Source organism: Adiantum capillus-veneris, chromosome 5, assembly GCF_014529385.1.
Source record: "Adiantum capillus-veneris isolate H3 chromosome 5, ASM1452938v2, whole genome shotgun sequence".
Lineage (NCBI taxonomy): Eukaryota > Viridiplantae > Streptophyta > Polypodiopsida > Polypodiales > Pteridaceae > Adiantum > Adiantum capillus-veneris.
The window spans coordinates 123,923,792-123,947,920 of record NC_140935.1 but is presented as its reverse complement, the minus strand read 5'-3'; the positions used below and the strand labels follow the sequence as shown (position 1 = coordinate 123,947,920).

The window sequence follows — 24,129 nt, the reverse complement described above, 5'->3', positions numbered from 1 at the left end:
CCAAAAGAAAGCTATTAGATCAAAGCAACACAAGGCAAGAGCCAGAAAGCTCTTGGCTGTTCTCATCGGATGCAAAGCGAGGGTATCTCTCCAGATGCAATCACATATGCATGCATCTTGAAGGCATGTGGCTATACGCAAGATGGCGATATGGGCTTAAAAATTCACTCTGATATTGTTAGTCATGGATTGTTGCAAAAAATTGTCGTGCTTAGCAGTGCCTTGGATATGTATGCCAAATGTGGGATGTCGTCTATTGGAACACACTGATTGCAGGATATGCCCAAGAAGGGCCAGGCTAGGAAGCTTTTGGATGTTTTCAACAGGTGCAAAGTGAGGGTGCTTCTCCATACGCTATCACCTGCGTGTGCATCTTGAAGGCATGTGGGCAAGATGCTCTTGAAAAGAGAAGTCGTGCTTGGCATTGTGTTGGTCGATATGTATGCCAGATGTGGTGCACTTCAAAAAGCACAAAAAGTGCTTGAGTCCTCATCATGGTCTTCATGCATGTGAACTAGAAGCAAGTGCACCAAGTCAACAGTGAGTTGTGTTGCTTCACTTCATGAAAGTCGCATATTTAGGATCATAGTGGTGAGTGTGTACGTTGGTTGATATGTATGCCAATTGTGGTGCCAAAAAATATCCATAGAGAGGCGAAAAATCCACTAATAACTCCAGGGGAGAAGCAATACTCGCAACACAAATCAAGCGTAGACATGAAGAGCATGACGAGTCGTCAAAAACATGGCTAAGGTAAGGAAGCTATGGGATGTGTTAACCAAATATGAAGGAAAAGTATTTCTTTTGTTCAAATGCATTCACACATGCTTGCACCTTGAAGGCTATTTTGCTTTGACATGGGTGAAACATTTTTGACGAGATCGGAGAGACTATTCAATGTGCTTGGGACTGAGACAATTCTCAATGAGATTGCTAGTCAGAGACTATTGGAGAATGATGAAAAGTTCTCTATGGTCATAATCTCCAGAATTTAATCACTTTGAGTGTATTGATAGCAGGATATGTGCAGTATGGTTGTGGCAAGGAAGCTCTGATGTTTTAACCAGATGCATACTAAGGGTCTCTCGCCATACAAAGTCTCTTGGAGTGCTCTTGTAGAGAATATGCCCGGAAAGAGGAAGCTCTCAACCGTTTTCGCTGGATGCAACATGACCTTGGCAGTGCTTTGGTCGATACGTAAGCCAAATGTGATGCCATTCCCGAGATTATGCCCATCAAGAAATTGAGGATTTTTTCTTTTCTATCTGCACTAAAAGTGTGTGCTCAAAAGAAGGATTTGTACCAAGCCAAATCTCCACAATAGTTGGATGAATACGATGGCTGGATACTTTTTGTGGAAGCAACACAAGGACGCCTCCCCAACTGCAATCAGGATACTCCCAACATAAGAGTGGCAAGGAAGTTGTGGGCTGTTTTGACTAGAAGCAAAGGGAAGTTTTTCCAAATGCATTCACCCATGCTTGCACCTTGAAAGTTGGTCACCTTATGCAAGACCTTCACATGGGTTTGAGAATTCATGATGTAATTGCTATTCACATTTGATCGAGGGGAATGTCATGCTTAGAGGTGATTTGATCAATATGTATGCCGAATGTGGTGCCCTCACGGAACTACAAAAAGTTCTGGATGAGCTTTTTCTACGAGCAGTCGCCTTTTGGAGCACGTTGATCGACATGGTTGTGGCAAGGTAGCTCTCGGCTATTTTAACCATATGAAAAGTGAGGGTTTCTCACCAGACAAAGTCTCTTGGAGTACTTTTATTCACGGATATGCCAAGAAAGAGCAGGAGAGGAAGCTCTGGAAGGTTTTTTTGTCTTATATGCAATACAACCTGAGCATGTTCTTGATGACCATTTTGCCTGAAATGTTGCATGTCAGATGCATTGAATGATAGGAATGGCATCTCTTGCAATCTATTAGTCGTGGAATATGCACCAAAGGAGCAGGGCCAAAAAGCTCTAGGCTGTGTTCAGCCTCCTATCTGGAGTGTGGACTCTTGGAATGCACTGATTGGGATTTTCCCCATAGGAGAAAGCTCTAGCCTAGTTTCAGTGGATGCGAAGAGAGCCCCACTCTCCAGATACAATGACCTACTGATGCATCTTGAAGGCATGATGCTCTATGCAAGATGCTAATGTGGGCACAAAAATTCATAATTATATTGTTAGTCAGAGGCTGTTGTAAAAAGATATCGTGCTTGGCACTGACTTGGATGTATGCCAAATGTGGTGCATTTGAGAAAGCACAAAAGTGCTTGAGGAGCTTCCAATCCAGAATGGCGTCTGATTCCGGGACGTGCAACAAGAGTAGGGCCAAACAAATCCAGCAGATTTTAAGCGAGGGCCTCTCTTAAAATGCGATCACCTACACATGCATCTTGAAGGCATGCGGCTACAAAAAATCACTATTATATTGTTAGGCAAGAGGCTGTTGAAAAGGATGTCGTGCTTGGCAATGTCTTGGTTGATATGTATGCCAAATGTGGTGCGCTTGAAAAAACACAAAAAGTGCTTGAGACGCTTTCCTCTTGGAATGCACTGATTGTGCGATGTGTGCAACAAGAGCGGGGCCAGAAAGCTCTAGGCTGTTTTCAACGTATGCAAGCAAGTGTATCTCTCCAAATTCAGTCACCTGTACTTTCGTCTTGAAGGCTATGCTTACATCTTGAAAGTGCTCAAGGAGCTTCCTGTCCCAAGGGTGGACTATTGGAAATGCACTGATTGAAAGATATGACCCATAGAGCCAAGGCCAGAAAGCTCTAGTCTGTTTTCAGCAAATGCGAACCGACGGCCTTTCTCCATCACCTACGCATGCATCTTGAAGGCATGTGGATCTACGGAAGATGTTGAGTTTTTCAAACGACAGAATAGATTATGTCGTTTAATATAGATCGTATGCTTCTCGGCATTGCTATGCCATCTTGATTTGGTTCTATTATTAGCTTGCAACTACCTCCACCCACCTTAAAATTGGGCGGAAAATCACACTCACATGAATTTGTGCTTTGTTGATTTGCCGGCTCTAGATTGACATACAGTGTCACGACTAAAATGATGCACGCTTCCCTTGCAGTTCCTTGCCAGCCCCTTGCCAATTGATGGACGTGGCAGAGGGTCGTGTCTACTCCTTGACCCTGACAATAAATTGGATCACCCAGGGCCCCTTAATGAGCTTTAGAGTCAGCTTCAGAGCTGCATTGATGTGTGCCCCCACTCAGTTGGAGAATCCACGATGAGATTGCAAGATATACCAATAGGGGCGGATAAGCATCATGCTGGAAAACTCATTCACAAAGCTTTAGCCAACATCATCATGTTCGTTTCAACAATTGACACTTTCTCTCTCTCTCTCTCTCTCTCTCTCTCTCTACTTTCTTCTCTATGGATATTACTCTTGTTGAATCTTCAAATGACACAACCACACTTGCACAAATGACAAAAACGAATAAAATAGAGCAAGATTGAATCGAAGAATTAATACAATTTAAAAGCTAAGGATATATTTAGACATATCAAAATTGAGACATCAAGATCGTTGCTTTGTAAACAGAGGACCATGTCACCTTAAGGTAATAGGATTTGTGGTGTCTCTCTCTCTCCAAACTTTTCTCTTCTAGGTTCTTGTTTTCTCTCACCTCGGACTCAATTCAATTCAATATAAATGCGGCTAACGAAGCACTCCAATTTTACTTCGTTAGCGTAGGAGCCAAAATCGCATCCCTGGCCTCTCACTAACCCACGTGGCACACTTTCTATCAGGCTTCAAAGCCATTAAAAACCCCAGCGCTCAAGAGGTTCTTGTTTTCTCTTACCCTCGGACTCTGTGGCTAACGAAGCACTCTAGTTTATATCTCACATCTTCACATAGGCTTGTTTTAGAAAGCCAACAATCTAAAGTTAGTGCTCTTTGTTTTTGAACGCCTGCTACAAATGCCACAGGATTGGTCATTATGCTAAGGATTTCCATGAGGTAGATGGTGCCCGGAATCCGAAGGTCAGGACAACTTGGAGACACGTTACTAGGGAGGTCAAGCCTGATATTGATGTCCCTAGGTCAGAAGATAAGGCCGAAAACAAGACCTGTCTATCATGGAGGTGGTTGAACAGAAAGGTTACCTACTGATGGAGATGCAAGAGGAACCAGTCACGCCAATTGGCCCACCTGCTAAATGAGGTAAACAATGACACAATCTGTTCGATGACAAAGATACATGATAAACTAGAGTTGCTTGTCAAGTCTGCAGGAGTGTCGACGATGGATTCTAGTCAATTTGGATCGAATACTGGAGGTGATTAGAATCAGAAGCTTGATCGTATTAGCCATGTTGTTCATGTTTCAGGCACTGTGACTAACACAATTAGTCTGCTTAAGCAAAAGAAGAAGAAGAAATAAAAATTATGGTTCCAGTGGTTTTCTTTTGTTCGGTGTTATACATTCTGGACAATCGCTTGGTGGTCAAGGGGGGACAGGGCTAACGCCTTGGTGGCAACCCTGAGTCAGCCAAAGTTCCCTTGTGTTTTGTAATTGGTCTCTAGGGTGGCATCCTTTATCAGCCAATGTATCTAGTACGTGTGGTTGGGTGTGGTGGTGATGGTGGTTGATGTCATGGCTCCCTATGTAATATTCTTTTGGGTTTTTAATACATTTTCACTCACAATTTGTGAGTTCAAAAAAAATAAAAAGGGAAAGCCAACAATCATTAGTTTGCTGGTCGAAATGGAGAAAGTTTTTGAGAATAAATTCATGCATAAGCTGTAATGATGTGTTCTATATTTTGGCTTGTTATGCGCAGTGTTCTTGGTTTCACGTCTTTGTCACATATTTTGCACTTCTAGTCCTCATCAATTTTTGCACTTCAAAAAATTGGGGCGTCCTACTAGGTGCATCTTGCGTTTCAATAATTAATTAAGGAAGAATATCCGTTTTGGCTGCATCGCGCAAATGAAAAAGCTACCTGGTCATCCGTTCCCATGCTATGATGCAGACCACCCAGCTCTGCACAGATCCCATGATGCTGGTTTGCCTCCTCGACCATTGCAGCTGCTCCTCCTCGTTGAACTCCAGCACGTTCGCACGCCAAGTATGACTCCTGTAGGGTCCTGCCATCCCCTCAAGATATGCGCACCTGTATCTCTACCACCACCCTCACCCACCCGCCTACCCACCCCCCAAGGCTGCTCGCCATCATCCATCTCCCGCCTCTGCTCAACTGCATACCATTGGGTGATCGACATGAGAGAGAGAGCTTCTATCCCAGCAACCTCCTCCCCTCTTTGCCGGCTCCGACCATTGCAGCTCCTCCTGCTGGTTCACCTGCACTATCTCGAGTTTCTCCACGTCCTCCCTCAACAACCCCTCACACACCTACAGCGCAAGTGCCATTGCTGAGGCAATGCAACTCTCCTTCCATTCAGCAGTGACCGCCTGCATAGAGAGAGAGAGAGAGAGAGAGAGAGAGAGAGAGAGAGAGAGAGTTCTATTATCGTCCTAGGAGGTCAAATATGACCTATGGGACCAAATGAACATGTCACGTGGTGTGAGTGGAGTTCATAAGTGACTCTCGATGCTCAAAAATGGCTGAAATGAGAGTCGCAATAGAGAGTCCACATCGTGGTTGGGAGAGGAAGGTATGTAGGGAGAGATCATGGCTGAATATATGGGGAAAAGAGGACCTAATGTGGTCAAAACCTAAGCACTCAAGTAGTGTGTGGTACTCACTCTCTCGCACTTGACGAGGGCATAAGGTGCAAAGTCGATGACACTCCTCGCCAGTGCCCCAACAACCTGTCTCGCAGCGTAGAGAATGGGAGCTAAGACGAATGGAGGCAATGGTGCGGATCGCACTCAACGGGATAGAGAGCGAGAGCCTTTCATTCGTCTCTACTATTCCTGTATCTGCCTCCGCCTCAGGCTCGACATTCACTGTCCCTGTTTGGACTGGAGCTCGCTATGCCTGCTGAGCACCCAATGCTTTTATCACCACCATACACGCCTACCCTCACTCACGTCCGTCGCCACACACACACACATGCAAAGAGAGACACCTTCCAGCCATGTCCACTGTCAACTTGCAAATCTCCTTCTCTCTCTCTCTCTATGCGTCACCGCCCTTGCCTCTGACAACGAGCACACACGCACGTGTCGGATATTTCCCACGACCTCAAAATTCTCTTCTTCTTCTCTCTCTCTCTCTCTCTCTCCCTCTCTCTCTCTCTCTCTCTCCACCACGTGCCCCCCACCCCTCTTTTCCCTCAAACCTTCAAGAGCATCTATTCAAATTCCTTTTAATTCACCCAAAAAAAGTCGTTTTGGGGACCTACTTTGCACTTCTAGTCCTCATCAATAATATTTCTACGTTGCTTTCAATTGGCCATAGATTTAGAATTTTTCTCATGTAGAAAAATGGAGTCTTTTCCCTTGCCCCGAATCGTACCTAGTTAGGTATGCGGTACTTAGTTAGGTATGCTCACAATGTGGGAATTATTGTGAGAATTTGTCCAAAACTTCTTGTGAACACAACTGCTCTGTACTTTAACATTTGCTCGTAAAAACTAAGAGACACTCAATCTTTAGAAAGTTCTCTCAATTGCTACAAGGATCAGGTTCTCTCTCTCTCTCAAGTTCAAATGCCAAAAGTCCATCAACTATAACTTTGCATATGTACTACTTGCCACCGACTTCACCGACATCCAATCTACATTAAATTTTAGCTTTTACAAATCTAGACTTTTGTTTCTTTGAATTTAAAAATATAAGTTATTTTTATCTAAGGTCGCTTACAAATTTTCGGAGCAACAAAGGGCTTTTACTCTGGAGCATTTGAAATCAAAGGGACTCTGTCCTTTTATAAGGCCCTTCTCATGATCCATCATACTTTGTGTCATCAAAGAAATCTTTCTGGACACCCTTCTACATCCAACTTTTTGGACATCCTTCTGTGCTTTCTTGGATGTAGAAGGGTGTCCAAAAAGATTCCTATCTTTCTGGACACCCTTCTATATCCAATTTTTTGGACATCCTTCTGTGCTTTCTTGGATGTAGAAGGGTGTCCAAAAAGATTTCTTTGATGACATAAATCAATCTAAAAAGTAATAGATCGCAGTCTAGGGGAAGATGATTTCTCCTATACATCTTGCAAAAAAGCTCCATCTGACTCATGACTTGGTTGATACCTTATAGCTACTTTCAAATTGATTGTGTGATTTTGTGCTTTCATTGTATGCCCAAAGGTGAAGTCTCTTATGTAGGCCTCTACCTCTTGTCTTGTATTGCTAACTTCATAGCATCTTGCTCTTGCCTCCAAGCAGCTCCTTGTGATGCACCACCTACCTCAATTTATATCCTTTTCTACTTTCTCAATTTACATCCTTTTCTCCTCTCAAAAAATTTCCTAAAATATTTAGTCTTGAATACTTTATTCTCTATTGTAGTCCATTTTTCAGAATTGAGAAAGCAAAAAATGTTTATTACTATGCATGTGCTCATTTTTTCTATAAAAAGCTCAAGGGTACTATATTTTTGTTTTTCTTTATAAAGACATAATTATTTGTAAGAAGCATATGATCCCTCGGTCCCAAACTTTACAAGAAATAACATTTAGAAAATTGGAGACTTTTTATATATATATTTTTGCAAAAAAATATATAAAAAAATCTCATGCATAGTATGTGCCATAGACCCAACCATTATAGATGACCCAATAACACCATACTTGTCATAATAACTAATATCTAATTCTCCTAAATGATTTTCTCATGTTAAACTGATTGCCTAGTCAAGGGAGACACACATGGGTCCACCGCTATTTAGTGATACAGTAGGCTGCGAGTATCTCTCTTGTCAACACTATGCAAGGAGGGGGGGTTATGTGTGAAGAAGTCAAGAGTTTAGGAAACTTTTCATGTCATTAAATAGCTTATAGAATATTATGACATCATAAAAAAAGTCTCAAATTATTTCAAAGATTTGAAGCATATGATAAATTGTATGATACAAAAACGACTCATATATATATATATATATATATATATATATATATATATATATATATATATATATATATATGTATGTATGTATGTATGTATGTATGTATGTATATATGTATACATACACACACATATAAATAAATAAATAAATATATGTATGTATTATGTGTGTATATATATACACACACACACAAACACACATGTATATATGGGGGTCTGTGTGTGTGCGTCTATATATGTGTGTGTGTGTGTGTGTGTGGATGTATGTATAATATATATATATATATATATATATATATATATATATATATATATATGCTCAAAGCAAGATTTGTCACATAGGTCTTGAGGCATCTTGATATTGTTCCAATTATGTCTATATGTACACATAGCGCACGTGCACACACACAAACATATCCTTGAAGGAAAGATTTTTCACATAGGTCTTGAGGCATCTTGCTATTGTTCCAATACAATACATATAAGATTCAAAATTCCTATGCTCCCCTCGTCCCCTGTCCCCCCCCACCTCCACCCCCACCCGAAAACCCTCTAGTTGAAGTGATAATCCTAGGTAGACATTTAAAAAGGAGAAGACAAGTCATTTTTCTCATGTTTTTAAAAGAAAAGTATAGATGGCTATGATTGGTCTCTCTCTCTCTCTCTCTCTCTCTCTCTCTCTCTCTCTCTCTCTCTCTACCTACCATCGGATAGATCTCATTGGATGTTCCTACAACATTTTAAACTCTCATTTTATCGAGAGGTGTGTGTGTGTGTGTGTGTGTGTGTGTGAGAGAGAGAGAGAGAGAGAGAGAGAGAGAGAGAGAGAAGATGAAACAAAAATAACTTTATTCTCATATATTTTGTCAAATATATCTTTTGGGATTGTTTTGATGGCATTAAAAATTTTCTTCTTCTTTATCTTCACTCTCTCTCTCTCTCTCTCTCTCTCTCTCTCCTCCTTCTCCCATAGATATTCACTTTTGTTGAAGACTTGTTTTGTAACTTTTAAAGTCTCTTTAGATTGCTCCTACACCCGAACATTTTGTTCTCTCTTCCTCTATCCTCCTGCATTATTTGTTGGACTCTGCATTTCAAGACATTAAATACGACACTAGAAAATTGTCCTCTCTCTCTCTCTCTCTCTCTCTCTCTCTATAGATTTTTAAGAATGGCCCACAAGTTAACTCTTCAAAAGAAAAAGAACAAAATATCCAAGAATTGGTAGAAGGTCCATCAACTCGGCAATCTCTCTACCTATTTGGGGTGCTAATGTGAGGGTTGATCTTTATCGGGCAGTTAATCCATTTTCTACGAGTGAAAAACTTCAGCTATCCTTTTAAAAATACGCTAATGCCATAAAATAATATCTTAAAAATTTAAAGGATGCGTGAGCTCAGCGGTAAAATCTTTCTCTCTCTCTCTCTCCCTCATGTATATGCATGTTTACGTACACACAGGCAATGTGATGGTCTCTCTCTCTCTCTCTCTCTCTCTCTCTCTCTCTCTCTCTCTTACACACACACACATAGGCAGTGCGGTGGTCTTTCTCTCTCTCTCTCTCTCTCTCTCTCTCTCTCTCTCTCTCACACACACACACACACACACACACATATACATAGGCAATGCGGTGGTCTCTCTCTCGCTCTCTCTCTTTCTCTCGATCAATAATGCAGATAACGACCCTTGCATTTGTATGTCATGCATGTTCTCAAAGCGAGACAACCCCAAGTCGACATTAGGCGAGCTTTTTTCTTTTTATCAAGCTGTTTAAAGAAATACATACTTCCAAAATTTTCTAAAACATTTCAATATTGATGTTGAAAAAAGCCCCTTGAAAAGATAAAGCCAAATATATCTTCAAAAAATACATTTCCTATAATAAAAGATTCACTAAAACTCTTTCTTTTTTGTTATATCTTCAAAAAGTAAATTGGAATCAACTAACAAAACCTCCACTAAAGTTATCCCTTTTTTGTTATGTGCAATCAAATTAGCATTTATTTTATGTAGAATAGAAAGTCTTTTGACTTTACATTTGAAAAGGTTTGTTAGTTCTAACATCAAGGGCTTTCATTTCTTACAATCTTACCCTTCACTTTTGCATTTTAGATTAGATGTTTTGTAAGGTGCTTTTTGAAATGAAGCAGAGAGTGACACATGGAGTCCCTCTCGTTCCTTGAGAATTTTAAGCTGCTTCATATATAGTATAGATTTCTACGTTGCTTTCAATTGGCCATAGTAACCACAAGAAGATTTATAAATTTCTCATGTAGGAAAATGGAGTCTTTTCGAGTGTTTTTCATACAATGAATAACATTATGAGCTTCTGCTCGAGAGGCACTGCATACCTAGCTAGGTATGCGGTGCCTCCCTCACAAAAGCTCATGATGTTGAGGTCACAATGTGAGAATTTGTCCAAAACTTCTTGTGAACACAACTGCTTTGTACTTTAACATTTTCTTATAAAAGTTAAGATACACTCAATCTTTAGAAATTTCTCTCAATTCCTAGAAGGATCCGGTTCTCTCTCTATCTCTCTCTCTCTCCATCAAGTTCAAATGCCAAAAGTCCGGTTCTCTCTCTCTCTCTCTCTCTCTCTCTCTCTCTCAAGTTCAATTCCTAGAAGGATCCGGTTCTCTCTCTATCTCTCTCTCTCTCAAGTTCAAATGCCAAAAGTCCATCAACTATAACTTTGCATGTGTACTACTTGCCACCAACGTCACCCACACCCATCTACATTAAATTTTAGCTTTTACAAATCTAGACTTTTGTTTCTTTGAATCTAAAAATATAAGTTATTTTTATCTAAGGTCGCTTACAAATTTATGGAGCAACAAAGGGCTTTTTATCCGGAGCATTTGAAATCAAAGGGACTATGTCCTTTTATAAGGCCCTTCTAATGATCCATCATACTTTGTGTCATCACAGAAATCTTTCTGGACACCCTTCTACATCCAACCTTTTGGACATCCTTCTGTGCTTTCTTAGATGTAGAAGGGTGTCCAAAAAAATTTCTATCTTTCTGGACAACCTTCTACATCCAGTTTTTTGGACATCCTTCTGTGCTTTCTTGGATGTAGAAGGGTGTCCAAAAAGATTTCTTTGATGACATAAATCAATCTAAAAAGTAATAGATCACAGTCTAGGGGAAGATGATTTCTCCGATACATCTTGCCAGAGGGCTCCATCTGACTCATGACTTGGTTGATACCTTATAGCTACTTTCAAAATGATTGTGCATTGTATGCCCAAAGGTGAAGTCTCTTATGTAGGCCTCTACCTCTTGTCTTGTATTGCTAACTTCATAGCATCTTGCTCTTGCCTCCAAGCAGCCCAATTTGTCTTGTTTCTCCTTGCGATGCACCACCTACCTCAATTTATATCCTTTTCTACTTTCTCAATTTACATCCTTTTCTCCTCTCAAAAAATTTCCTAAAATATTTAGTCATGAATACTTTGTTCTCTTTTGTAGTCCATTTTTCAGAATTAAGAAAGCAAAAAATGTTTATTACTATGCATGTGTTCATTTTTTCTATAAAAATCTCATGGGTTTGGTTTTTCTTTATGAAGACATAATTACTTATAAAAAGCATATGATCCCTTGGTCGCAAAATTTACAAGAAATAACATTTAGAAAATTGGAGACTTTTAAAAAAAAAATGATTGGAAAAAATAAAATTAAATAATCTCATGCACAATATGTGCCATGAGATCCAACCATTATAAAGGACCCAATAACACCATACTGTTCTAGGCTTTACATATCCATAATACAAGGCAAGATCCTCTCTCTAGTTGAAGCTAGTAGTGACACCTGTCATTTGACTAGAAATCTGACGCCAAGGCCACAATGGCCACCGCCACGAGTGCCATGCCAATCTCCTCTGTCAAATCTTTATTACCGTAATCTCTATCCAGCTTGCCTTTGACTTTGTCTATCTGTGAGTTCCTACTTTTGCCTTTGGCTTCAAACTCTCGAGCCAAACAAAGCGTCGAATCACAATCATGACTATGATCGTACCTCCCGGGTACCAAGGTAGCTAACTGAGTACTGTTACTACCATCTTTGTCCAATTGACCTTTGCCATTGTCCTCTAGCGAACTCCTCCATTTGCTTTGGACTTCACAAACTCAAGCCAAACAAATTGTCTGGTCCCTTGAGAACTTTGCCGATGCATAGGCCGCTAAAAGGATGGCTGGCGATCCGTTATCCATAGCTTTTGGTCGGTTTTTCTTACCTCTTTTGTTGCTCCTAGATCGCTTCAAAACCTCTCCCAAATCTCTCGTCGAAGACACTGTCCAAGTCGCTTGAAAGCACTCTGCCAAACCTAGTCAAAGCCGCTCCGTTGGATGACTCCCAAATGCCCATTCTCAAGACAAGCCAAAAAAAAACACCTTAATCTTCCCTTTCAATGCCAAAAGTGGCAACAAAAAGAAGAATGAGCAAAAGGATGTAAAATTGCCTCAAAAATTGAAGAAAAAGACACACCTCAACAAGAACACAGCGGATATGGATCACTCAAGTAAGGGGGGAGAGTCATCAACGAAAAATCATACAATGCTAAAGACCAACCTTGAAGACAAAGCTAAAGATAACCCTAATGACAAGGTTGTACATGGTCATGTCAAGGGACGATACAACCTAAGAAGGGGGGAATGTTAGCGGATTGATCAAACGGGCGTCCACCTGGTCGGACATGTAGCCAGACACCACATTTGTACTCTATTATTTTTCCGAGCTAGTGTAGTGATAATCTGTGTAAATCTTGTTTCCAGAGTAGCAGGTCGACTCCTTGGGTTGTAATTCCGTCATGATATTTGTAAAGATCCATGTGAACTGGCCACTAGCCATTTAGAAAGCCCTAGGTATAAAGGTCAATGGGAAAGGAGGCTTATCTTTGGGAGAAGAAAGGAGCTGTGAAAATGTACACTAAAGCTACGAAGCTGCTCCAACTTGTAATCAACTTTTCAAATGAATGGGTAATCCGTTTTCAATTTTGAAACTTGTATTATGTTCCTCTCTCTTTGTTCTTTCAATCAAGCGTAAGCAATGTCAATTTTGTTGAGGTTTGCAACTAAGCGTTTAGTGAACCTAATCATCAAATTTGAGTGCTTAAATCACTATTTTTTGATAATCTGACCATAGAAGAGTGTTCTTAAACCATAGAGAAACCTTTCTAGTATTTTTGTTGCAGTTTTCAGGACCTTTTTCATGATGGATCATGATTTTGATACCTTGTCGGATTGCAGCCAGACTTGGTAGGATAGTGCCCTTAGGTGTCATAGACCTCCTCTTAATGTTTTCGAGTCTGTTCGAGTGCCAAAATGATGTGATGACCTAGAGCGGTGAGAAAGGACATATGCATATTTTCCCTGATCATTGAGTGGTGATTTGCTTGTTGAGTTGGCGTGTTTGCTTGTTGGGTTCACTTCTTGAGATTGAAAATCGCAAAGAGTCTCTCTGTCCCCATCCGAGTCACTTCCTTGAGTATCAACATTATGTTAGTGGAAGATAGCTATGCTGCAGACGTCCATCGTGGTGACCCGCTAACACCACTTGAATCAAAAGGGGGTGATGGCCTTCAAATCTACATAACAATAAAAAGTCTTTTTTGTTGTAAGAAAGATGCATAACTTATTTGGTTGTAATTCAAAAAGTTACATCATGTTTTGAATACATTAAAAAAAAAAGGGATCTTGCTGACACTTGGATGAGAAGGGGTGGTGGCCTGCTAATCATGATGAATACACTTCAAAATTAAGGGTAACACTTGACACTTGTATCAAAAGGGGTGGTGGCCTTTTGAGCACTATAAAAAACATGTGGAAATACACTTCTTTGGGTTTATATACTCACTCTTTGACGGGTTACTTGTTTCATAAATACTTTGTACTTTTTGATACTCTAGAAAGGATAGTAGGTTTAAGTTAAAAAGTTTTTAAGTAGGACATGGATAACAATTGATTGGTTCATTGATACCCGTAATACATATTCAAGGCTAACGAATCTATTGTCTTGTTTCTATGGATGCAAGTGAAAATTCTATCTTTACTTAGGATTTTTTTGGCTTAGTTGCTATCTTGCATTGAAGAACCGGGGCTTTGCCTGGTGGACCTCCATAGCTTATTAGTTTTTTGTATAAGATCTTTGGAATGATGACTCATTCTTTTTATATTGTACAAAAATGAATTTAAGACTGAGTCGCTTTTGTACAAATCTTTGTCCAGTTATTTAAAGCCATTTGACTTTTGAATATTATGGTCTTTTGTTTATATGTATTTAGTTTAATATAGAAGAACACACACACACACACACACACACATGTATACACCAGTGGAACTGTCGATCAGAATAAAAAATCAACATGATTTTTGGTGCAATTGTGAGTGCATTAGCCCACTCATTTCTTGATTTATGTGCAAATTCTGATTAAAGATTAAGTGCACAAGAATTGGTGCAATTTTAGGTGCATTAGTATGTGCGTATGTGTAGGCATTGCACACACATTTGGCAATGTGCACAAGATTCGGTGCAATTTTAGGTGCATTAGTATATGCCTATGTGTAGGCAATGTGCATTAGTATGTGCGTATGTGTAGGCAATGTGCATACATTTGGGTGAAAATGTACGGCAATTTGGGTGCCAATGGACTCATGTAGAGCAATCAGATGTTTGCAATTATTGATGCCATTATTGATTTGCTTATGGTTCATGGGTTTCAACATTCCATTTGCTCAAAATTTTGTTAGAATTGTTTGTGTGTGTTGAAGCTTGTTAAGTGATTGTGCTTAACGTGCATGTCTACACACTTGAAAATTGATTTGCGTATATGAATTGATTTGCAGAATGGAATGATCAATACGCTGATTTGGTAGTGTTTTTATCGATGTGTAAATTTGTTTCTAATTAGACCACTAATTAGACTAATTCTTGGGTCAAATTGGGTATAAAAACATTCCAAAATAGTTTGATTTTGATTAGCACTTTGGTGAATGATTAATTGAAATGTTTAATTTGCATTGCTAAGAGCGAGCTTCATTTTGAGCTAAATTGGCAGCATAATTTTTAGAAAAAAAATTGGTTATTTTTGCTAGCTTATTATCTAAAATTGCTATTTCTATAAAAAATAATGAAAATAGAAAGATATTGATACAGACAGCCAATTTGGAGCATGCACTATAAATCAATAAATTTTTGATCGATTTGGGCTTTTTTTTTGTATTTTTTGGAGTTTCAGGAAACCATTTGTAAATTTTGGAATGTTTGCATATTTTCAAGAAAACAAATCCATTTCCATAGCATCCACATCTCTGTTCCCTCCCCCTTTTTTTTGGTTAATTTTTCCAAGTTTTTGTATACTTTTTTGATTTTTTGGCTTTAGCTACAAATTTGTGCAATTTTTCTATTATTTTTTCTTTGTTCTTTGTTTTTGTATAAAAAAATACAAGAAGAAAAATCCCCTTAAAAAGGTTTTTTTTTATAGAAATAGAAAATGAAAAAAACAAAAACAAAATTCAAAAGGTTTTTCAAAAACAACAAGAAGAAAAAATCACAAAAGAAAAATCAAAACAAAACACACACACACACACACACACACACACACACACACACACACACACACACACACACACGCACACGCACACGCACACGCACATCATTGACACTCCTTGAAACTCATCCCCCTCCGATTGCCATTTCCCTCTCCTCTTGCCTTGCTTGGTAATTGCTAAAACCTAGTTTAGGTCTACCCTATGGCTTTCCCCCAAAACTACCACTTTATTTGGTGGGAACCAACCTTTACAACTATTAAAGCTTACTTTGGGTCCATATGGTAGGAACTCCCTCACCAACTCAGCTCATTTAAGAGGGAGTACCACCAAAAGGTATTAGTGCCCCTCGTTCTCTGCTATTACTCTCTCTGCGCTAAATTTATTACAAAGACTATGATAAAGTAACGAAAGTAAACCTCATTTGCGAACGAGTTTGAGTCCGTTGCTTTACTTTCATTACTTATCTTAATCTTTGTACCCTATTGTGATTTACATAGTATCGACATATCCCTTCATGGCTCTATGTACCCTCCTAAATGCATCCCTGCCTACATATACTCCCCCCCTATGCCAATAGGATGGCAGGCCCTGTGACCATCCTACCAAGTTCTATATACTCTTGGCACTTGCATGTTGAGCCTAGGCATGGATTCTGTAGCTGACCAGCTGAATGTTGTGCGAGTATCAAGGTCACTTGAAGATGTTGCCCCGCTGGAGTCCTCTCACATTGTGCTACCTATAAAAATGGTGAGGGATCCTTGTTTCCCTCACTTAGCCTTGCATTACTCATTCTAAGAGTGTGAGAGAGGGTCGTTGTGCTTACTTGCTATTGTGCAACTCTCTCGGCATAAGTGTGGATATCATAGAGAAATTTACTGCTTCTCAGGTTCTTTTTTCACTGAATTTCACCTTTGTAGTCAATTAGGATAACCTATTGCTGTGTTTAAATGATTTTTTTGGTTATTATAATTGTTTTTTGACTATATGAACATTATCGCCTATTCTTGGTAATTGCCTCATCATTGGTTTTTAATATTGTTAATGCTTGCATTTCAAAATCAGCTGTCATAAGCGACTGGCTAGTTGATCAATGTGTCTTACAAGCCATGGGCAATATACTGGTCGTATGGCCTTTTTTTCAACCTTACTGGATTGCTACTTTTTTCAAAACTAGTGTATATTAAAGAAGGAAAAGCAAAAGCCTAATGTGCTTATTGCTTGGCCTTTCTGGTTTACAATAAGTGTAACTTAATGCTAGCTGGCGTAATCCACCTTCATAAAACTTAGATTGGCCCCCATAGCAGGGATTTGGTCCTCTTGGTGCAGAGAAATGCTAAATTCTAGCTTTTGGTTTTGATAATGTCTTAGTCAATTGGTTTAATACTAGAGAATCTTTTCCACTTTTGTAAAAGATGGTACCTTTGTATTATTGAATGAGCCATTGCTGAAATTACATTAAAGTTGTGATTTTTTACCTAGTATTTACCCTTGTTCTTATGTTGATTTGAGGCTAAGTTTTGATAAAGCTTGTCATTGACAAAAGATAGGTGCTCTGCCTAGAATTTGAATCATAAATTAAGATATTTAGCTAATTTGCTGTCCAGTGGAGAGAGAGAGAGAGAGAGAGAGAGAGAGAGAGAGAGAGGACTTGTATAATACCGGTATCATACTGAGGAGTGACTGGTATGATACCGGTATGATACTGAGAAGTGAATGGTATGATACTGAGAAGTGAGAGAGAGAGAGAGAGAGAGAGAGAGAGAGAGAGAGAGAGAGAGAGAGAGAGAGAGGGAATGTATGATATTGGTATGATACTGAGAAAATAATGGTATGATATCGGTATCATACCGGTATGATACTGGGAATTGACTGCTATGATACCGGTATGATACTGAAAAATGACTGGTATGATACTGAGAAGTGACAGAGAGAGAGAGAGAGAGAGAGAGAGAGAGAGAGAGAGAGAGAGAGAGAGAGAGAGAGAGAGAGAGAGAGAGAGAGAGAGAGGGAGGGAGAGGGAGACAATTCATTTTACAGTGAAAGGCAGATTTACACAAAATTATGCATTATGCATTTCTTAAGATGGTTACAGCTCAAAAGGCATACTATTGTAGATAGACTCACTGACATCAAGTGATATTGTATATAGTTTTGAGTTGCTGGGATGGGGTATCATGGGGATTTTGATTGCCCGAACAAGATGTGAATATATGATCACCTCTGGCTTTTTGTCCAAAAGCTCGTGGGTCTGCTCATTTATCATAGGATAGTAAAACCCTTTGATAGCATAGGTTCCTCACCCAATGATATTGCCCCAGTCATCTTCAGCGTCTAAATGAAACTCCTGAATAGCTGCAGTACATTTCACTTTATAGAAATCCACTTTTTCTTCATTGTCATTTGGTGTGGGAACAACAAAATTATCACCAACAATAAGAGCTTGAATGAGGGTGTCATAGTGTCCTTCATACGCTGCATCCTCATTTATTTCGTGCTCATCGTCTTTCGCTTCTTCAGTAGGCTCCAAAATAAGGTATGTCGAGAAATGGACGTGTGACTTGCTCACACATCTCCTCCACTTTTCCTGTTTACATGCACTACAGAAACAAGACAGTGAACGTGTTCTCAAAGCAGTTGTATCATGCTCTGAATATGCAGAAACAGAGTGCATTGAGCGGGTATTTTTTACAGCCTTCACATCCCAATTTTTTCCCCTTTCTACATCTCCCAATTCAATCACCCAAAAAATCTTGCTTACATAACGGGCCTGAGATGCATAGGTGGCTGTAGAACCATCTGACAAGGTCCGTCTCAATAATGCCACAACATCTGCGGCACAGTCTATCTTTGGGCAGTTTGGCTGCCCAAAGAGTTAAAGACCTTTTTATCACTGCTCCCGCACCGTCGTGTTCTCCCTTACCATGGCCGGATCCAAAAAAGTACCAAGACATTTTCCATCCCGTAAAAACACTGTATCTGCAATTTATTCAATGGATAGAAGAAGATTAATATACTCTTGGCACGATAAAATTAAAAAAAAAACACGTATTTTAATATTACTGATGTTAGACAAGCATTTTATCACAACTTTAATGCCAATATTATAGGTCTCTATATTAAAACCACCTTCAGATAATTTTTGTTAGAACATGGTATACCTGGCAAGGAAATAGAATGGTCTTCTTGCTTTGAATTGTGAAGCTGCTCCATCAGACCATACCCAATGATGCCTTATGTTTAGACCAAATTGCTTTAGCCATTCCGCATGTTTTAGAAAACAGTGTTGAACAAAATGTGTGTCATCTTGCTTGTCATCTGAAATGAAGAAGTGAATTGTCTTGTGGATATCACCTGCATAATATAAAAATCAGAATTAATTGAAGGCTTAATACAAAAGAAATAATACCGATCTAGGGTGATGTCGTTACCTGCAATTCGGAAATATGTTGTGTGCACAAAAATAGTTACTTGATTTGAATACAGTGCATGGGCTGTGTCATAAAATCTAATATCTAACCAACCCAAATGATTTTCTCATATTAAATTGATCACTTAATGTGGGAGAATAAACGGGAACAAGTGTTAAGATATAGATATGTGCTTATAGATCTATCTCAACACGGGGCCAATGGTAAAGGGGCCCAAAAGGGAGATGGTCTATCAAAGAGCAAGGCTAACCAATGGAGAATAAGACCTTAGGGTTAGCTTCATTAAAGACCTCCAATAAAAGTGTGTAAAAGTCCTTTTGACCTTAAGTAAGCTAGGGCTGAGCTTGAGGTGGGAACCCGTCCCAAGCTCGAGGTGCTTGTCCTGCTTGAGGTGCTTGTCGTGCTTGAGGTGTTTGTCATGCTTGAGGTGCTTGATTAAGATGCTTGAGGTGCTTGACTGGCTCCCTGCTTGAGGTGCTTGACTTGCTGCATGATTAAGGTACTTGAGGTGCCTTGAGAAGCTTGCCTGAGATGCTTGTGGGAACACCCCCTAGTTCAAGTGCTTTGTCATGCTTGGTGAGTAAGGTGCTTGATCACCTAAAGTCAAAAGCATTCCTACAAGAGGGGGGGCGAGCCCTTTTCCTAGGAGCTAGAGAGAGAACACCCACTCACACACACAAGGGAAGCCCCAACTTGAAGAGGCAGCAAGGACACATGTCAGGCCCCTACCCATGTTACCTTCATGTGTTGCTTGAAGCCTATTGGCTAAGCTTCAAAGGGGTCCAATGATAAATTACTTGAATTATCTAATTGATTTTGCATTTATCAAGTCCTCTCTCTCAAAGGGGAAAGGGGGACACTTGTCCCAAGGCTACCCATGTTGCTTGTAATGACTCCTGCTTGTGATTGGCTAGGCCGGGAGGGGTCCAATGAGCTTCAAGCATGAGCTACAAGGGGGGGTCGACCCAAGCTAGCTAGGGGCTTGCTTGAGGGGTATACTCACCCACACACACTCACAATCACTCTCATTGTGTGCTATGCAGAGTGCAAGAGCTCCCTCTCCAAGCAAGTAGAGGTTGAGAGCCTACACCAACACTCTTGGCTATGGAGTGCAAATCCAACCAAGAGCCATGCTTCAATGCTTGAGCTTGTCATCTCCTTCTTCTTCATTACTATGCTATTATATATGCTAGCAACAAGAGTATGATAAGTGAGGAACTAGTTCTTTCTCCTATGAAATGTTTCTTCTTCCTCTTCCCTACCCTCATTCCCTGCTAGCTCTCTCCACCTTCGAAGGTGTTTGAGGTCTTGGGACTGAGGCTTGGGACAATTAAAGCTTTCTTCAAGTTCATGTTATGCTATGATTGTGATGCATGAAGCTTTCCATCTTCATTGCATCACCTAGGACATAAGGAACACAAAGAATGTATTGTAACAAGTCTCTCTTAATGGGAGAAATCATAATACAAATGCCTATTGGAGGGGGGACCGGCTCCACATAAATCCGGTCCTCAACTGTTGTCATGTTCTCTAAACTCTCTCTCTTGCAAAAGTATTGTTCATGCCAAGTTAACTAATTGCTATGATTATGTTGCTATTTTCAATTATGTCTACCTGCTATGCTCACAAAGTTATTTCTCGAAAGTATTCTCATTAATTTCCGCTATTCTCAAGATTGAATAGGCTAATTCCATTACATTGGTATCAGAGCATTTGGTTTCTCTTTTCTTGCTTAAGAAGAGAGGTCCTTAAGTAGCCTATCAATGGTTGATGTTGTTAATTATAATAGGGTAAGTGGAACTGGGATCTAATATCGGTTTTGTTAAGCCCACTATGTGGGGGATGGTGCACACCTCGGGAGCTTTGGACTTAATAATGGAGTCTTTTTAGACTTGCCTACGGCTTTACCATTATTGAGCCATAAGAAGTCCGAAAGGAGCTAGCCCTTGGCAACTCTGCTATGTTAGACCTACTCCTCTACTCTCTATAATTAACCACTTTGAGCCGTGGGTGTAGATACTTAAGAGCCAATTTTCAAAGGCTAAGAGGAGTGGCAACTAAGGTTTTGAATTGCCAAAGCATACACTAAGTACATACATAAAATTTTGTTAACATGGCTGACAATAATCAAGAGAGTAGAATGAACATTGATAGCTTTGATTTTGCACATGAAGGTGCTAATGATGATGCTCCCATGTTTGTGAATTACCTTGTGACTAGGTTGCAACAAGCTATGGGCAACCCTACCTTGCAAGCCGAAGTTACTCAACAACTTCGTGCCTATGGAATTTCCGTTCCTCTCCAAGAGGAGAGAGAGCTTAGGAGGCCTCTTGAAGAGACCCCCAAAAGAAGACTCTCTCCCATTCGAGAGGAGGAATCCAAAGAGAAAGAAAGCAATGAAAGTCTAAGTTCTTCTGAAGATGTGGCTCCACGAAGAAGGCGGTCTAGACGATCGCCTACTCCTCCCAAAAGGAAAAGAGCAACCCATAGTCCTTCTCCTCATCACTCTAAAAGGCAAGAGAGGAAACAAAGGAAGAAAAGGGCTAGGAAGAGGTCACCCTCTTCTCCTTCTTCTTCACCTTCCTCCTCTTCCGATGAAAGTTATGGCTATTCTCCTAGAGAATACAAGAGGGGAGGACATCGCAAATCATTTCTAGCATGGCGAAGGTCACAAAAGCTAAAGAAGTTCAAGGAGGGAGGAAAGAGTATCTCTTTTCTCACATACGATGGCACCTTTGGTGCTACCGACAAAGTCTTGGCGTTCATCCAACAATTTGACGCGGCCTTTGGGGACGAGGGCTTCACAGAGTCCTCCAAGCTACGTCATGTAGCTATGCACTTCCAAAAATCAGCTCGTCAATGGTGGGCTAGCCTTCGTGGCAATGGAGAATCCCCAAAGACATGGAAAACTCTACGAGTTTCCATCATGAAGCAATATCTGCCAAGCGATACTAAAGATAAAGTTCTTACCGAATGGCGCGGCTTGAAGCTTCTCTCTCATGAGTCTATCAACAAGTATGTAGACAAGTTTTGGGATTTACATCTCAAAGCTACCGTCTTTCAAAAGATAGACTTTGCCGAGCAAAGACAGCAATTCTGTGCAGGATTACCTGAAGAGATGGCCGAATACATCAACTCTCAACGGCCCGGTACTATTACCGAAGTAATCCACCACACCATGGTTGCTTCACGCATCAATTTCCATCAAGGGGATAGACGTAATGTCAAGCCCATGGAAAACAAAGATAAAAATGATACAAAGGGGAAATCCAATGCTCAAAATAATTCCCAAGGCACTTCCAACAACAACAACAACAACAACAACAACAACAATCGGTCCATGGAGAAGGGAGTTTACAAAGGTAAAAACAAACTCTCTTCTGAAGAGCTTGAAGCTTTTCGCAAGGACCATAAGTTTTTCAAGTGTGGAGAGCAAGGACATGGCTATCGTTCTTGCCCCAAGAAGAATACTCGCAATGAGACTCCTAGAGCTTCCACCATCGAAGCTCCAAAAGAGGATGCTCATTGCAAAGGATTATCACTCTCCTATGCTTGGGGAAAGGTAAGAGAGCATGATGCCTTCATCTTGTTTGACCCTGGATCTACTCTTAACTTCATATCAATAGAGTTGGCCACCAAGTTGGGCATTCAAGCTTTTGAGATGGGAGATATAGTAGTCGCTGATGCCGCTTTCAAGGGAAAACAAGCCTCCGTTACTCCCTTGATTGGGAAGTTGAGGCTTCATGTCCAAAGCTATGTCGACAAAGAAGACTTCTTCATCTCTCCTCTCCAACATCAGGATGTTATCCTAGGGGCACCATGGTTTGATCGCATGGCTGCCAACATGAAGTTCCCTGAAAGGAGAATTTACTTCACTTACAGGGGAAAGAACATGTATATAGATGCTAGTGAGCGTGGTCGCACTATTCCACTTGTAAATCCTCTTTCTTTTGATAAATCAATGAAGAGCTCAATTTCTGCATACATTATTTATGTCAAAGAGTCTCTAAAAGCTAATAATGCTTCATCAAATGAAAATGATAGGAATCAAGAAGAGTTAGACTTGTCTACTTTTCTAAAAGGATTCCAAGATGTGTTCATCGATGATATCCCTATGGACCTACCTCCAAAACGAGGGGATGATGACCATCGTATTGAGCTCCTTCCAGGAAGCTCATCGCCTAACAAACCTCCTTGTTGAGTCTCACAAGCTCAACAAGAGGAGATTATGAGGCAAGTACAGGAATTGGTAGACAAAGGGATGGTGAGGCCTAGTTCCTCTCCCTTTTGTTCTCCAATCCTTTTAGTGCAAAAGAAAGATGGTACATACCATATGTGTGTGGACTATCGAGCACTAAACCATATCACTATCAAAAACAGATTTCCCGTACCCCGGGTAGAAGATCTGTTTGATAAGCTACAAGGCTCTACCTACTTCAGTATGATTGACCTTAAGAGTGGCTATCATCAAATAAGGATAGTGGATGAAGATATCTTAAAGACCGCGTTTCGCACAACGTTTGGTCTTTATGAATATCTAGTCATGCCTTTTGGCTTGACTAATGCACCAGCTACGTTCAATCGTTTGATGCAGAAAATTTTTAGACCATATCAAAAATTCACTGGAGTGTTCTTTGATGATATCATCATCTACTCCAAGTCTTTGGAGGAACATAAGCAGCATCTCCAAGTGATTTTTCAAGCATTGAGGGAGAACAAGCTTTATCTCAACCAAAAGAAAAGCGAATTCTTCCTTCAAGAGATTCAATACTTAGGTCATATTATCTCTAAAGATGGTATCCAAATGGATCCATCAAAGTTAGAAGTAATAAAAGCATGGCCTAACCCAAGAAATCTACATGAGCTAAGAAGCTTTATTGGTATGTGTGCATACTATAGACGCTTCATAGCAAAATTCTCTCAAGTAGCAGGACCACTACACGACTTAACCAAGAAGAACGTTAAGTTTGTATGGAATGCTAAGGAGCAAAATGCTTTTGAAAAACTCAAAGAAAAGCTTACTTCCCAACCAGTCCTCGTGCTTCCGGATCTCTCAAAGCCATTTGAGGTCCAATGTGATGCTTGTGGTGATTGCCTTGGAGCGGTTTTGCTTCAAGAAGGGCATGCCATAGCATATGAGA

At 40.1% G+C, this 24,129-nt stretch overlaps 1 long non-coding RNA gene across 1 annotated transcript in view; it reads right to left on the bottom strand.

The window, feature by feature from the left end:
- LOC147458038 (uncharacterized) overlaps nucleotides 1-5,419 on the bottom strand; it is a 39,084-nt gene extending 33,665 nt beyond the window's left edge. The window contains exon 1 of the long non-coding RNA XR_015188015.1: nucleotides 4,976-5,419. This is a non-coding gene — a long non-coding RNA (uncharacterized LOC147458038). The remainder of the gene's footprint in view (nucleotides 1-4,975) is intronic.
- Nucleotides 5,420-24,129: the final 18,710 nt, after the last annotated feature.